This window comes from Grampus griseus (assembly GCF_964374135.1).
Source record: "Grampus griseus genome assembly, chromosome: 5".
Lineage (NCBI taxonomy): Eukaryota > Metazoa > Chordata > Mammalia > Artiodactyla > Delphinidae > Grampus > Grampus griseus.
In genome coordinates this window covers 32371383-32389210 of record NC_138998.1, presented here as the reverse complement: position 1 = coordinate 32389210, position 17828 = coordinate 32371383, and the positions used below count along the sequence as shown (strand labels likewise).

The following is a 17828-nucleotide window of genomic DNA, read 5'->3' as shown; positions in this document are numbered from 1 at the left end:
ATAATTACCTTAAATGCAAATGGACTAAATGCTCCCACCAAAAGACACAGATTGGCTGAATGGATACAAAAACAAGACCCTTATATATGCTGTCTACAAGAGACCCACTTCAGACCTAGAGACATATACAGACTGAAAGTAAGGGGATGGAAAAAGATATTCCATGCAAATGGAAACCAAAAGAAAGCTGGAGTAGCAATTCTCATATCAGACAAAATAGACTTTAAAATAAGGACTATTAAAAGAGACAAAGAAGGACACTACATAATGATCAAGGGATCGATCCAAGAAAAAGATATAACAACTGTAAATATTTATGCACCCAACCTAGGAGCACCTCAATACATAAGGCAAATACTAACAGCCATAAAAGGGGAAATCGACAGTAACACATTCATAGTAGGGGACTTAAACACCCCACTTTCACCCATGGACAGATCATCCAAAATGAAAATAAATAAGGAAACACAAGCTTTAAATGATACATTAAAAAAGATGGACTTAATTGATATTTATAGGACACTCCATCCAAAAACAACAGAATACACATTTTTCTCAAGTGCTCATGGAACATTCTCCAGGATAGATCATATCTTGGGTCACAAATCAAGCCTTGGTAAATTTAAGAAAATTGAAATTGTATCAAGTATCTTTTCTGACCACAACACCATGAGACTAGATATCAATTACAGGAAAAGATCTGTAAAAAATACAAATACATGGAGGCTAAACAACACTACTTAATAATGAAGTGATCACTGAAGAAATCAAAGAGGAAATAAAAAAATACCTAGAAACAAATGACAATGGAGACACAATGACCCAAAACCTATGGGATGCAGCAAAAGCAGTTCTAAGGGGGAAGTTTATAGCAATACAAGCCCACCTTAAGAAGCAGGAAACATCTCGAATAAACAACCTAACCTTGTACCTCAAGCAATTAGAGAAAGAAGAACAAAAAACCCCAAAGTTAGCAGAAGGAAAGAAATCATAAAAATCAGATCAGAAATAAATGAAAAAGAAATGAAGGAAACAATAGCAAAGATCAATAAAACTAAAAGCTGGTTCTTTGAGAAGATAAACAAAATAGATAAACCACTAGCCAGACTCATCAAGAAAAAAAGAGAGAAGACTCAAATCAATAGAATTAGAAATGAAAAAGGAGAAGTAACAACTGACACTGCAGAAATACAAAAGATCATGAGAGATTACTACAAGCAACTCTATGCCAATAAAGTGGACAATCTGGAAGAAATGGACAAATTCTTAGAAATGCACAACCTGCCAAGACTGAATCAGGAAGAAATAGAAAAGATGAACAGACGAATCACAAGCACTGAAATTGAAACTGTGATTAAAAATCTTCCAACAAACAAAAGCCCAGGACCAGATGGCTTCACAGGCGAATTCTATCAAACATTTAGAGAAGAGCTAACACCTATCCTTCTCAAACTCTTCCAAAATATAGCAGAGGGAGGAACACTCCCAAATTCCTTCTACGAGGCCACCATCACCTTGATACCAAAACCAGACAAGGATGGCACAAAGAAAGAAAACTACAGGCCAATATCACTGATGAACATAGATGCAAAAATCCTCAACAAAATACTAGCAAACAGAATCCAACAGCACATTAAAAGGATCATACACCATGATCAAGTGGGGTTTACTCCAGGAATGCAAGGATTCTTCAATATACGCAAATCTATCAATGTGATACACCATATTAACAAATTGAAGGAGAAAAACCATATGATCATCTCAATAGATGCAGAGAAAGCTTTTGACAAAATTCAACACCGATTTATGATAAAAACCCTGCAGAAAGTAGGCATAGAGGGAACTTTCCTCAACATAATAAAGGCCATATAGGACAAGCCCACAGCAAACATCATCCTCAATGGTGAAAAACTGAAAGCATTTCCACTAAGATCAGGAACAAGACAAGGTTGCCCACTCTCACCACTCTTATTCAACATAGTTTTGGAAGTTTTAGCCACAGCAATCAGAGAAGAAAAGGAAATAAAAGGAATCCAAATTGGAAAAGAAGAAGTAAAGCTGTCACTGTTTGCAGATGACATGATACTATACATAGAGAATCCTAAAGATGCTACCAGAAAACTACTAGAGCTAATCAATGAATTCGGTAAAGTAGCAGGATACGAAATTAATGCACAGAAATCTCTGGCATTCCTATATACTAATGATGAAAAATCTGAAAGTGAAATCAAGAAAACACTCCCATTTACCACTGCAACCAAAAGAATAAAATATCTAGGAATAAACCTACCTAAGGAGACAAAAGACCTGTATGCAGAAAATTATAAGACACTGATGAAATAAATTAAAGATGATACAAATAGATGGAGAGATATACCATGTTCTTGGATAGGAGGAATCAACATTGTGAAAATGACTCTACTACCCAAAGCAATCTATAGATTCAATGCAATCCCTATCAAACTACCACTGGCATTTTTCACAGAACTAGAACAAAAAATTTCGCAATTTGTATGGAAACACAAAAGACCCCGAATAGCCAAAGCAATCTTGAGAATGAAAAAAGGAGCTGGAGGAATCAGGCTCCCTGACTTCAGACTATACTACAAAGCTACAGTAATCAAGACAGTATGGTACTGACACAAAAACAGAAAGATAGATCAATGGAACAGGATAGAAAGCCCAGAGATAAACCCACGCACATATGGACACCTTATCTTTGATAAAGGTGGCAGGAATGTACAGTGGAGAAAGGACAGCCTCTTCAATAAGTGGTGCTGGGAAAACTGAACAGGTACATGTAAAAGTATGAGATTAGATCACTCCCTAACACCATACACAAAAATAAGCTCAAAATGGATTAAAGACCTAAATGTAAGGCCAGAAACTATCAAACTCTTAGAGGAAAACATAGGCAGAACACTCTATGACATAAATCACAGAAAGATCCTTTCTGACCCACCTCCTAGAGTAATGGAAATAAAAACAAAAATAAACAAATGGGACCTAATGAAACTTCAAAGCTTTTGCACAGCAAAGGTACCATAAACAAGACCAAAAGACAACCCTCAGAATGGGAGAAAATATTTGCAAATGAAGCAACTGACAAAGGATTAAATCTCCAAAATTTACAAGCAGCTCATGCAGCTCAATAACAAAAAAACAAACAACCCAATCCAAAAATGGGCAGAAGACCTAAATAGACATTTCTCCAAAGAAGATATACAGACTGCCAACAAACACATGAAAGAATGCTCAACATCATTAATCATTAGAGAAATGCAAATCAAAACTACAATGAGATATCATCTCACACCTGTCAGAATGTCCATGATCAAAAAATCTAGAAACAATAAATGTTGGAGAGGGTGTGGAGAAAAGGGAACACTCTTGCACTGCTGGTGGGAATGTGAATTGGTTCAGCCACCATGGAGAACAGTATGGAGGTTCCTTAAAAAACTACAAATAGAACTACCATATGACCCAGCAATCCCACTACTGGGCATATACCCTGAGAAAACCAAAATTCAAAAAGAGTCACGTACCAAAATGTTCATTGCAGCTCTATTTACAATAGCCCGGAGATGGAAACAACCTAAGTGCCCATCATTGGATGAATGGATAAAGAAGATGTGGTACATATATACAATGGAATATTACTCAGCCATAAAAAGAAATGAAATTGAGCTATTTGTAATGAGGTGGATAGACCTAGAGTCTGTCATACAGAGTGAAGTAAGTCAGAAAGAAAAAGACAAATACCGTATGCTAACACATATATATGGAATTTAAGGGAAAAAAATGTCATGAAGAACCTAGGGGTAAGACAGGAATAAAGACGCAGACCTACTGGAGAACGGACTTGAGGTTATGGGGAGGGGGAAGGGTGAGCTGTGACAGGGCGAGAGAGAGTCATGGACATATACACACTAACAAACGTAGTAAGGTAGATAGCTAGTGGGAAGCAGCCGCATGGCACAGGGATATTGGCTCGGTGCTTTGTGACAGCCTGGAGGGGTGGGATAGGGAGGGTGGGAGGGAGGGAGACGCAAGAGGGAAGACATATGGGAACATATGTATATGTATAACTGATTCACTTTGTTATAAAGCAGAAACTAACACACTATTGTAAAGCAATTATACCTCAATAAAGATGTTAAAAAAAAGAAATAAAAAAAGGGAAAGAGAAAAAAAAGTATATAATAATTCTTTTTTACTCTTTGATGTAATATTCACTAATGTTGGGACTATTCAGAGATTTCCATTCTGTTACTTCAGGCTGACCTCAATATATTACATATGATGAAAAAAAATTTTGTTCAATTCTAAATGATCTCATCTGACCATAGCAAAAGCATAATCAAGTGTTTTATGGCTAGGCCTTTCTGTTAACACTGGAAACCTAACATCCCTTTCTCATATATGGAAACAGGTTCAGATGACCAAAGTGGAATTAACTTAATGTGGGACAAGTGCTTTCCAAGCTTGAGTAATAAGAAAAATCACCTGGAGTGTTTGTTAAAATTACAGATTCCTTAGCCCCATCCTAGTAATTCTGAGGCCTGGAACTCAATATTTTTAAGAGTCCTAGCTGGGTCCTAAGATCCTGGAAACTTAGGAACTAGTCTTAGATGTGTTAGCAGTGGTGGTCAGACAGCAAAGACAGAAGACAGTTTTTATGTATTTTTATTGTAGTATGGCCAACATACAATAAACTGTTCGATTTGATATATTCTCACATATGTACACACCTCTGAAACAACTGCCACAATCAAGATAATGAACATATCACATATCCATCACTTCCCAAAGATTCTTACAGCTCTAATCCCTTCCTCCCAGTCCCCACTATCTCCAAATAACCATTAATCTGCTCTCTGCCACTAACATTAGTTTGCATTTTCTAGAATTTCACATAAATGGAATTATTAAAACTGTACATTTTGTCTAGCTTCTTTCACTTAGAATAACGATTCTGAGATTCATCCATGATATATTGACAGTTCATCCCTTTTCACTGCTGAACAGTAGTTCATTGTATGAATACAGCAGTTTACCCACTTACCTGTTGATGGACATTGAATTATTTCCAGGTTTAGCTACTAAAAATAAGGCTGCTATGAACATCTATGCCCAAGTATTGGTAAGGACATATGCTTTCATTTACCTAGGAGCAAAATGACTGGATATGGTATGTACATGTTTAACGTTTTAAGAAACTGCCACACTGGGAATTGTCCCTGGTGGTCCAGTGGTTAGGAATCTGCTTTCCAATGCAGGGGATGCAGGTTCGATTCCTGGTCAGGGAACACAGGCCATGGGGGAAATAAGCCCACATGCCCCAACTGCTGAGCCCACAGGCCTCAACTAGACAGCCCACACACCACAACTTCAGAGCCTACGTGCTGCAGTGAAGAGCCCTCGTGCCACAACTAGAGAGAGGCCCATGGGCCACAATGAAGATCCTGCGTGCCACAACTAAGACCCAACGCAGCCAAAAATAAATAAATTTAAAAAAATTTATTAAGGATAAAATATCTCATACTTAAAAAAAAAAAGAAAGAAAGAAACTGCAAAACTGTTTTCCGAAGTGTATGTACCATATTACATTACCATCAGCGGTATAAGAGAGCTACCGTTCTTCCATATCCTTGCAAAGACTTCAGTCTTCAATTTTAGCCATAGTAATGGGTGGGGAATGGTATTTTGTTGTGGTTTTAGTTTGCGTTTTCCTAATGATTAATGATGTTAATCATATTTTCATGTGCTTATTTTCCATTTATATATCTTCACTGGTGAAGTGTCTGTTGAAATATTTTGCCCATTTTTATATTGGGTTGCTTTTTTATTACAGCTTTTTTATTTACCCTGCTATCTGAAAGTAGAGCATTCCTATGAAACCTTTTGTAAACAGAAATGCCATAAAGTGAGGCAGCAATTACTTTAGAACACATCTTACTAACACATGCACAATATAAATAGAGATAAATCACAGATGCTCACAAGCACAGTTCAAAGCCATGGTGGCTTGATACTGAGATGCTGAGTGTAGTGTCTGGGGAAGGAGCTTGGTGGGGCCACTCTCACTGCCTGGGGTGCAAGATGTCTCTATAATGGCTGCTACAAAACAAACACTTGAATGCTGTTTTTGCTTTTCACCTTTTTTTTTTGTAAAACCAAAAATCTTCTTTCGATTTCTCTTGGTTTGTGAAAACAGGTACTAACATACGTCTTTCGTAAAAGCGAAGTGGCATAAAGCAAACTTTTGAAAAGTGGGGAATACCTGTACTGAATTTTTAGAGTTCTTTATATATTCTGCAAATATGTCCTTTACCAGATATATGACTTGCAAATATATCCTCTGAGTGTGACTTGTCTTCTCATTCTCTTAACACTATTTCAAAAAGTACAAGCTTCAAATTTTGATAAAGTCTAATTTGTTCTTTTACAGATCTTGAGTTGGTGTCTTGTCTAAGAAATCTTTGCTTATGGCAAAGCTCCAAAGATTTTCTTCTATTATTGTCTTCCAGAAGTTTTATAGTTTTAGGTCATGCACTTAGGTCTGTGACTTATTTTGAGTTAATTTTTGTACATGGAGCAAGGTATAAATTGAAGTTCATTTGTTTTGTAGCTGGATATCCAGTTGCTCCAGGACCATTTGTTTAAAAGAGAATCCTTTCTCCATTGACTTGCCTTTGCACTTTTGTTGCAAATTAGTTGTCCATATATATGTGGGTCAAATTTTACATACTCTATTCTGTTCCACTGATCTACCTATCTACCTTAATCCCAATACCACAACTATCTTGATTACTGTAATTTGAAATCAGACCCATAACTTTCTTTTTTCAAAGCTGTTTTGGCTATGGTTCTTTGCCTTTCCATATCAATTTTATCAATCTGTCAACTTCTACAAAAAAATAAAAATAAAAATTAAAAGCCTGCAAAGATTTTCTTCGGAAATGTGTTGAATCTATAGGTCAACTTGGAGAGAACTAACATCTCAATATTGAGTTTTCTGGCCAACAAACAAGGTACACCACTCCACTTATGTAGGACTTTAATTTCTCTCAACAGTGTTTCATAGCGTTTTCATCATATAGGTCTTTCACAATTTTTGTCATATTTATTCCTAAGAATTTCATATTTTATGATGCTTTTATGTTTTTAAAAAACTTTTAATTTCTGATTTTTATTAGTATGTAGAAATACAACTTACTTTTGTACATTGATCTTATATCCTGTAATCTTTCTAAACTCATTTATTAGTTCTAGTAGCTATTTTGTATATCACATTGGATTTTCTTCATAGACGATCAAGTTGCCCACAAATAAAGAGTTACTTTTTCCTATGCAATATTTTCTTACCTTTTATTTCCTTTTCTTGCCTTAGTGCACTGGCTAGAACCTTGAGAACAATACTGATGAGAGTGGGTGCCCTTGTTATTACTGTTATTAGGTAAAAAGAATTCAGCCTTTTAGCATTAAGTATGATAACAGCTATAGGGTTTTGTTTTTGTTTTTGTAGATGCCCTTTATCAGACTGCTAGGAATTTTTACTAGAAATGAATTTTGGATTTTTTTCTAATACTTTTTCTGCATCTACTGAGATGACCATATGGTTTTTATTTTTTAATATGTAATACAGTAAACTGCACTGCTTGACTTTTCAAATGACTGAAAAAGCTTGTATTCTTGGGATAAAGCCTATGTGGTCATAATATTATTTTCAAATATATTCATGGGTTCTAAACTTCTGTTTAATTTTTGCATCTGTGATCATGAGTGATAATGATCTGTAGATCAGTTTCAAGGTAATGTTGACTTCACAGAATGAGTTAGAAAGTATTCTCTCCTCAACTTTCTGAAACTGTATAGAATTTTTATTATTTCTTCCTTAAATGTTTGAAGGCATTCGGCAGTGCCCTAGAGTTTAATCTAGACCTAAAATTTTCTTTTGGGGCAGGTTTTTAACTAAATATTAAATTTTGGGGGAATTACCTGGCAGTCCAGTGGTTAGGACTCCACACTCTCACTGCTGAGGGCCTGGCTTTAATCCCTGGTTGGGGAACTAAGATCCCACAAGCCACGCAGCAAGGCCAAAAAAAAACAAAAATTCAATTTTTATATGGCTATTCAGATTATCTACTCCTTGAGTGAGCTTTGAAAATTCTTATCTTCCAAAGAATTTGTCCATTTCACCTGTGTCTAAATTTACTGGGAAAAAGTTCATAATATTCTCTTACTATTAATACCTGTGAGAATCTTTAATGATATCACCTCTCTCATTCATTATATCGTTAATTTGCAACTTCTTTTTTTCCTGATTAGTCTGGCAAAAGATTCATCATTAATGATATTCTCAGAGTTAAGCACTGGTTTCACTTGATTTTTCTCCACTGTTTTTCTGTTTCATATTTCACTGACTTCCATCTAATCTTTATTATTTCCTTTCACCTACTTACTTGGGAGTTAAACTGCTCTTCTTCTAGTTTGTTAAGGTGAAAACTAAGGTCACTAATTTGAGACTTTTCTTCTTTTCTAATATTGATGTTTAATAGTATACATGTCGCCCTTGAGCAGCATCCCCCAAATTTTGAAATGTGTCTTTACTTTCATTCAATTCTAAGTACTTTATAATTTCCCTTTTGATTACTTCCTTGACACATGGGTTACTTGAATGTGTATTATTTAGTTTCTAAATATTTGAGGATTTTCTAGATTCCTTTTTGTTGTTGTTGTTTTAATTTATTTTTATTTTTGAGTGCATTGGGTCTTTGCTGCTGCTCGCGGGCTTTCTCTAGTTGTGGTGAGTGGGGGCTACTCTTCATTGCGGTGCGCGGACTTCTCGCTGTGGTGGCTTCTCTTGTTGCAGAGCACGGGCTTCAGTAGTTGTGGCTCATGGGCTCTAGAGCACAGGCTCAGTAGTTGTGGCACACGGGCTTAGTTGCTCCGTGGCATGTGGGATCTTCCCGGACCAGGGATTGAACCTGTGTCCCCTGCATTGGCAGGCGGATTCTTAACCACTATGCCAGCAGGGAAGTCCTAGATTCCTATTTTTGATTTCTAATTTAATTCCACTGTGTTCACAAAACCCTACTTTGTGTGAATTAAATCCTTTTAAATTTATTGACTTGATCATGATCCAGAATGTGGTCTACCTTAGTAAATATTCCATGTGAACCTGCAGATATGCATTCTGCTGCTGTTGAATGGTGTGTTCTATAACTGTTAACTAGATCAAGTTGGTTGGTACTGTCATTGAAATCTATATCCTTACTGATTTGCTGTCTATTTTACCAATTACTACACAAGGCACATAAAAATATGTTCAATTATCTTTTTAAACGATTTAAGTAATGAGAAAAAAAACCTGTATACATTTACCCATGCAGTTACCATTTCTGGTATTCTCTGTTCCTTCGTCAGACCCGTATTTCCATCTGGCTGGTTCCTAAAGGACTTCCTTTAACATTTCTTATAGTGCGCATCTGCTAGTTATGAATTCTTTCAGTTTTTCTATTTCTGGAAAAGTCTTTATTTCCCCTTCAGTTTTTGAAAGATATTTTATCTGGATATAAAATTCTACATAAGTTTTTTCTTACAGTAGATGTTCAAGATGTTTAAAGATGTTGCTTCACTGTCTTCTCCCTTGCATGGCTTCCAGTGAGAAATTTTCCTGGTTCCTCTGTATATTAACATTCTTTTTTTTATGGCTGCTTTTAAGATTTTCTCTTTATCGCTAGTTTTGCGCAATTTGATTATAATGTGTAACGCATTAGTTTCTTCGTGCTTATTTTGTTTGGGGTTTGTTGAGCTCTTAGATCTGTGGATTTATAGTTTTAATCAAATTTGGAAACATTTCAGTTATTTCTTCATTATTCTTTTAGTCCCCCACTGCCCCGCATCTCCAATGCATGCTTTTGTGGACCCCGATTACAACTATATTCAGCAACTGAAGTTGTCCCATAGGTCAATGAGAGATCCTTCTTCAAGAATTTTCTGTACCTTCTCTCTCCCATCTCTTGCTTTATTCCCATCTCAGACAAGAGGTATACCTCCTCCTATGCCAAACTATACCTTTACATGGGCTTCTGAGCCCGTTCACCTATCATCTCTTGGACCTCCCCTCCAATAATCACAAGTCCATCTCTTTCTCCCCATTGCTTCCCTGCCTAAAAGCCACACCAAACAAACCCAGTAAAATAAAACACAACATTAACACAATAAAACCTCTCTTGATCCTGCCAACCCATCAAGCTACAATCCTTCCACTCCTTTTCATAGCTAAACTTCTTCAAAGTGTAATCTATTTATTGTCTCCACTTTCTCACCTCCCACAGAGCCCTTAACAACCATATCCATCTTTAATGATTTACTAAACCTGCCTGTTCAAAAGCCCTCAAAGATTTCCTCATCCTTTCTGACTACTGCAGATATGTTTAGAGACTAGACTCTCCTTGAAACTATTTCCTTCCTTGGTTTCTAAGACACAGCATTCTCTGGATTCTCTTCTTACCTTTCTGTTTGATTCATTGTTCATCTTTCCTTTCTCACTAACTAAAGTAAATATTCCCTACATTTTCTCTTGGCTTTCTTCTCTCTTTATATTCGCCACCTCTGAGCTCAACAAACTCTCTTGCTTATTCTATCACACACTTTTACGAAGCTGATGTACAATTTCTAATATCCTGCTTCTATGTCTGTCCAGAATTCCAGACCTACATTCCACCCATCAGTATCCTGAACTTAACATGCCCCATAGCAAATCAATCATGTTTTCCCCTCAAACCAGACAGTCTACCTGTTGTCCTCAATTGTGTTGCATCTTTACAGTGCAAAGATTGCACTTATGTTTTCAGAAACATGGGCCCTGGGCACAAAAGCAGAGTAGGCATCTATGCAATATATCTAATACTTAAGAGGGAGACCTTAGGCCACAAATGTCAATTAATAAATCATTTACTCATAAATAACAACTGTAGTCAAAAGAACACATGGGATCTCTGAATTGAAGTCTGTAGGAGTGAGACAAGGAGAAAAATGAGGATTCAACATGGAAACAGAGGGTAGAAGAGGACAGTGTGAGGCCCTCCAAGATTCTTTTACACAGTCACGTACACAGCTCTCTAAGGATAAGATTAACACTGCTACGTGCACACACACACACACACACACACAACTTTAATTCTGTAAATATGGAAAACGTTCTAAAGGAAAATAATTAAGTCAGAGTTCCCCACTGCCTGTTCTGGGAAAAATGACTTGTGCCAGAAAATATAAGGCAGCGTGTGATAGGTGCCATTATTAGGTAGATAAAGAATTCTTTATGGGTGTCATTAACTAGATACAATTCTCTGGGATCCAAAGATGATCAAATTAAATGGCATAGAAGCACATGGCGAGTTTGGACTCAGCAGGAATTTCGGATTGGCTTAAATGCAGAATATAAAGAAACGTACAGTAGAAAATATAAAACTGAAACATGAAGATAAGGAACAGAAGTTCTGAAAACCAAGGCGAAGGAGTTTGGATTTCTCTTTATCAATTCCTTTAATTAAGAGTTCACTCTGAAGATCAAAATATCATAGAGTAACATTCCAAGCAGTGGAAGCTTGAGTTTAATCGACTTTCATTAACATTAACTAAACAATTTTCACAAGTTTCCAAAACTAACACTATGCCATACTCGAGGTACAAGCTTTATTAGTATATACCCCTTTCTGAATATCCAATTTTTGAAGCTATACTATTCTACGAATTTTCATTTTTCAGACACGTATTTTCCAGGCCTTTCCAATAACCACAGTGGAAAAATGTATCTATAGAATTATGCTACTTTAAAAAAGCTTTACTGGATGCACAGTGGTGGGCCAAGCCCCTGGCACACTGAGTGGAGTCAAGGGCCAGGGGCCAGGATCCAATTAATAAATTCACACAAGTGACCTTTAAAGGGTTCTTTTTAACAATTCTTCAGTGTAAACTATCACCTAAAAATCTTAATAATCCTTTATACTTATCACTGTGGCTAATACTTTTCTATTCCAGCTAAACAAATGTACCCAAGTGTACAATGACTATATAGAAAGTGCATTTTGACTGCATCAGGTATCAAATTTAGTACATGCCTGCTAACTCAACTTCAAAAATCTGCAAACTTTAGGCACAGAGTGTCCTACGTGACTGAAAAGAGACCAAATCTGTCCTAGGATCTAATACTGGATGCCTACCAAGCCATCACACATATCTGCTATATATGGTACTTTCCTCCACTGTATCAGATGCTTAGACATTGCTCTATCAGAACACTGGGGCTATTTGAAGGGGATATTAAATAGAATGATAAGGACAAGGCAGGAAAGGAAAGGAAGGGTATGTTCACAAGATCTCTTAAGGAAAATATCTATTCTCAAGGAGAGCCAAATACAGAAAATAAATTGAGTGCAACTACTTGATCACAAGACAGGAACTGTTCACTCTGAAAATATATTAACTGTTCCTAAAGTAAATCCATTTATTCCGCATTCCCAGGAAATATTAGGACTATTTCATAAAACTAAACAATATTTTCTTAATGTTAATAAAATTAAACTTTAAATCTTTATTTCCTAAAGTAATGTCTGAATGATTTTTTCACCTCTCCAGCTTTTTTCTAATGTCTTTTAATCAATTCATCTTAACATGAATATTTAAATAGTAAGTCTAAGATTGTTGATGTGTAAAATGTGCAACCATAATGGAAACAAATTAAATAATGGGACTCTAAGTATTATTCTAAAATTAATAATGAAGAAATGGAATAAAATAGAAAGTTTTCTATTCTTTTAAAAGTAATAAGCATTCTCTGAAAACTATAGCTCTCTCTGATACCACAGTAGTTCAGAAGACCACTCTTCATGGGCATATTATGAATGTGAGTTTCTCCTGCACAAGTCTTTTCAGGGTTGTGGCAGTGACTTTCCATGGCACTGGGCAAAGAGGAGCAATAAGAAGCACTCTGCAGCAAACAGAGTATCTGCATAACTACGGATTTCTCTCCTTCTTCTGGAGATAATCTCTAATGTTCACAAAAGAAATGTCAAGGAACACACTTTCATATGCCATGCACCCTAAAAAGGATCTCCTCATTGCCATAAACCACACTGATAAGACTAACATGGAAATCATTTCCTTGACTTGTTTCTGTCCCAAGAAAATGCTTTGTAAACACAATGTAATACCATAAAGGCAAGAAAACCACCAAGAAAAAACTCTTAATTGTGTATTCCTGATTGCATTCAGTCTCTTAATAGAAGGTAGCCTCTTACAGAATTATGTTAGCTACTATAACTAGCTAAATAATTCAAAGAAGACATAAATCAAGAAATCTATTTTCAAATAAAGGAAAAGAAAGTCACCAAAAAAGATCTATGGCAGTACCACATCTGATGAAAGCAGAGTAAAAACAATATCCAGAAATTCTTAATAATGGCTATGATGATGTCATATCTTAGAATAATATTAGAGATTTATAACTAGTCAAATCTGGTTGTGCATATTTCCTAAGTTCAACAGTTAAAAGCTGATATTAACATTATAACAATCTTGACATAGTACAATATTGAATCCTTCCAGTAAAAACTGTTAAAACACAACCCAGAAATGCAATGTATTATTTTTAAGACAGAAAACATTAATGTATTTCCAAATAAATCAGGGAGAATTTTTAACTATAAAGGAATGCAAAAATGTTAAGGGTCTTTTAAGGGCAGAGAAAATTTCCCTCCAAGGCAGTAATATCATTTGTTAGATGCTACATTAATAGCTAAAATATGTATTTTACATGTGTAGATATTCTGGGGGGAATGGGGTTACATTACTTATTTTGCATTTGACTCTGAATGAAGTTTTACAGCCCGAAAGTACAATATTAAATGTAACTTTTTAAAACCCCAATTTAATCCATAAAGGAAAAGTAGAAGCACAGCATAACGATTATGTATACACAATTCAATACAAATGTTAAAAAGCAATTTAACGTGTGCTTCAACACAAGAATTCAAAAAATACTCAACCCCACAAAACAGAAAGGCAGGATTTTTACACTAAATAGCCCCATCACAGTCATAGGAAACAGAACAGTATTCCCATTCCTTTCAATCTCAATTATCCAAGGCAAAAGATATTTAGGGGAAAAATACATTTTAAAGGAAATGAATTTATAAGAATCTAAAGAAGAAAAATCTGAACATTTTAGGAGTTGACCATGTTAAACGTAAATCAATGTGGGTATTCTCACCATCACATTCTAAGTACAGCTCAGAAGAACTTGGGTCACACAGACACTTCAAGTAAGTTTATGCCGAGACATGCTAAAAGTGGTGATGATTTTAAAGTAATTCTCCTGTTAAGGCAAGTTCTTACACAAAATATGTGAACTGTTGCAAAATTTGTAAAATATCATAATTGTAAGAATAACTAATTCTAAGTATGATTTTGAAATATTTGCTTAACCAAGCCATATATCCTCTATATGGAATTTACCAGCTAATACAGCACAGTGTACCCAGCTGAAGAGATGCAGATCACATTGCTTAGAAATGTATTATTAACTATAGTCTCATTAGTTGAAGTGTATCATCTAATTTTCACTCTGGAGTTCCTGTGAAATATGTGATCATAAGTGTTATAAAAAATAATTCCTAAAAAAAATTTCCTATTACTGCTTAAATATACAATGGAATACTTATATAGAAATAAGCAAATACATTAGGTTAAGCATGCATATTTTGGGGGCTTCCACTGTGCAAGCTAACAGTACTACTGGCCATCTTGCATACCCCTCTGAAATATTACTTATCAATATTCCTTTTTCTAAGAGAATAATCAAACAATTCCCAATCTCCTTGAATTTACATGGCATCTTTGTATTATAGACTGCCATCTAAGAAACATCTTCTATTTCTTGCCCATTAGACTAGTTTTGGGTTCACCACAACTGCCACCTCATTTCTGTTAAGGCAACTATGCTATATTTCAATGAGTAATAAAACCATAAAATTTTAAAATCAACCATTAAAAAGAATATTAACATCCCAAAGAGATGAGTGAATTAATCTTTTAAATCAAATATGGAATGATATTTTCAAAGAAGATGTGAGGAAAATTTCTTCTACTTTTCTGCATTCAAAAATGTTCAGATGCAGGCTTTTCTACTAAAGGGGTGGATTTGAAAACCATGTAGCTCTAATTCAACTGATATTATGTTTTTGAACTATGTTCTAAAACCAAAGTTAAACTCAATTTTTTTCCCCATGAAAATGGCTTTGCTTAATGTAGAAACTGGTAAAGAATCCCACCTACAATTCAGAACTTCTGAATAAAGATTTGGCAACTTGAAAAACAAGCATCTGAGTATAACTGGTCCTTACTGTCATTCAATACAGCAGCTGTTTGCTAGCCTAAATCAAGCTCTGTTTTCCTTTTTTTTAAACATCATTTGAGAAAAATAAACATCAAAAACAAAAAAAGCAACCCCTCCTTCCCCCAAAAAGAAGTCCAGGTTCTCTTTAAATAACTATGAGAACTATGTAAGTTGCTTGGCGTATTTGTATTGCTTTACTTGGAATTTTAACTTCTTGACATTAATGTTAGAGAAATTTTATTTTATTATCACAGCTCTGAAAGAACAGACTAGGCCTAGTTTCCCACTGCTATACAAGCTGAACCCTCAGGGCTCTGTGTCTAAGAATCAGGATTTATTCCTCCCACCTCCACCCATTCTCCAAAAGGCCCCATGACTCTGGCTGGGAAAGACTGTGGCAACAAGTTTCCATCCACTATTAACTTTTGCAGCTGCTCCATGAAGCAGAAAACATCCTTTGCATCATCACTCATATCTATTCTGCCCATCTCACAAGTGTCAGATAAGCTTTTCTTTTTTCTTTTCAGAGAGTAGTTGATTTTAAATTAAGTTAAAACAAAGTATTTTGAAGATATGCATAATGAAAGACCTTCACTTACATGAAAAAAGGTTAAAAACTATATATGTAACTTGCTCATTCACATCAAGTGAGCACATTTCATCAAAACACGTGGTATGCAGAAAGGCACAATATATCAAATAGCTAACCTAGCTCCTGAAAAAGAAAAAAAAAATTAAATTAAAAGACTATAGGGCTTCCCTGGTGGCGCAGTGGTTGAGAGTCCGCCTGCCGATGCAGGGGACACGGGTTCGTGCCCCAGTCCGGGAGGATCCCACATGCCGCAGAGTGGCTGCGCCCGTGGGCCATGGCCGCTAAGCCTGCACGTCCGGAGCCTGTTGCTCCACAACGGGAGAGCCCACAACAGTGAGAGGCCCGCGTACCGCAAAAAAAAAAAAAAAAAAGACTATAGTAACAAGAGAGGGTTCCTCCCTTAACAAATCATTTCAAGGATTTTAAATTGGAAGATTAGTTTTTCAATAAGGAAATCTTAGGTAATTTCAATTACTGAGTATAGTGGATTGAATGGTGGCCCCAAAGATATGTCTACATTCTAATCCCCGAAACCTATAGATATTACCTTATATGACAAAAGATGTGATTAAGTTAAGGACCTTGAGAGTAGAAACATATCCTGGATTATGAGATACATCCTAAATGCAATCATATGTATCACTGTAAGAGAGAGGTAGAGGGGTTTCGAGAGACAGACACATGGAGGATAAGGTGGTATCAACATGGAGCAGAGAGATGCAGCCACAAGCCAAGGAGTGCCAAGAGCCACCAGAAGCTGGGAGAGGCAAGGATGGTTTCTCCCTTAAGGTCTCTGGAGGGAGCACGGCCCTGCCTACACCCTGATTTCAAACATGTGGCTTCCAGAATTCAACTGTGAGAGAATGAGCCTCTGCTGTTTTACCACCAAGGTTGCTGCAATCTGTTACAGCAGCCACAGGACACTAATACACTGAGGGAAATTGGTATTAAAAGAGTAGTCCTTAACCCACACAAAGTTAGTAAAAGGGAAACCCTATATTATAAATAAAATATATCACTGAGACACAAGATATAATGATATGGTAAGCCCAATTTTTATAGCTGAAACTTTGAAGCAAATTACTCTATAAAATTTTACATGTAACACTAACAGATATTGAGTGATACAGGGGGGCCTTATAAGCAGAAGTTTTACCTAATCTCTAAATATTCAGCCATAATAATAAAGTGCATTAAGCAAGAGATAGGGAAATAAATTAATTTTCCAAATCAAACTAAAAAGTGGCAGAAATTAAAAACAATTAAAATGCCTACAAAATACACACGAGTAACTGTGGCTTCTGAAACTATACATCACTAAGTTGAAAGGATCCCACTATATGATCTGCTTGAATAGACAGAACCACCCAGAAACTGACAAAAAGGAAGAGAGTGACATCTGGGGAACTGTAAGTTATACAGGCCATAAAACTTGGAAGAGGTCATTTGAAAAAAAGAAAACAATAAATCTTTACTATCTGACAGCCACCTGGTCATTCTGAGACTTAAAAAACCTAACTTCAGGGCTTCCCTGGCAGCGCAGTGGTTGAGAGTCCGCCTGCCTATGCAGGGGACACGGGTTCGTGCCCCGGTCCGGGAAGATCCCACATGCCGCGGAGCGGCTGGGCCCGTGACCCATGGCTGCTGAGCCTGCGCATCCGGAGCCTGTGCTCCGCAACGGGAGAGGCCACAACAGTGAGAGGCCCGTGTACTGCAAAAAAAAAAAAAAAAAAAACCTAACTTCAATATCATCACCTTTAAAACTGGGATAGTGTCTACCTATCTCATTACACACAGTGATGGGCCATGGTTTGGGTCACAGCTTATCTCCAC

The 17828-nt window shown here is 36.3% G+C and overlaps 1 protein-coding gene across 2 annotated transcripts in view; it reads right to left on the bottom strand.

Annotated features, from left to right (window-relative positions):
• Positions 1 to 17828, bottom strand: part of RYK (receptor like tyrosine kinase) — a gene marked incomplete at its 5' end in the record, with an annotated part of 102449 nt that overhangs the window by 11159 nt on the left and 73462 nt on the right. The window lies entirely within an intron of this gene.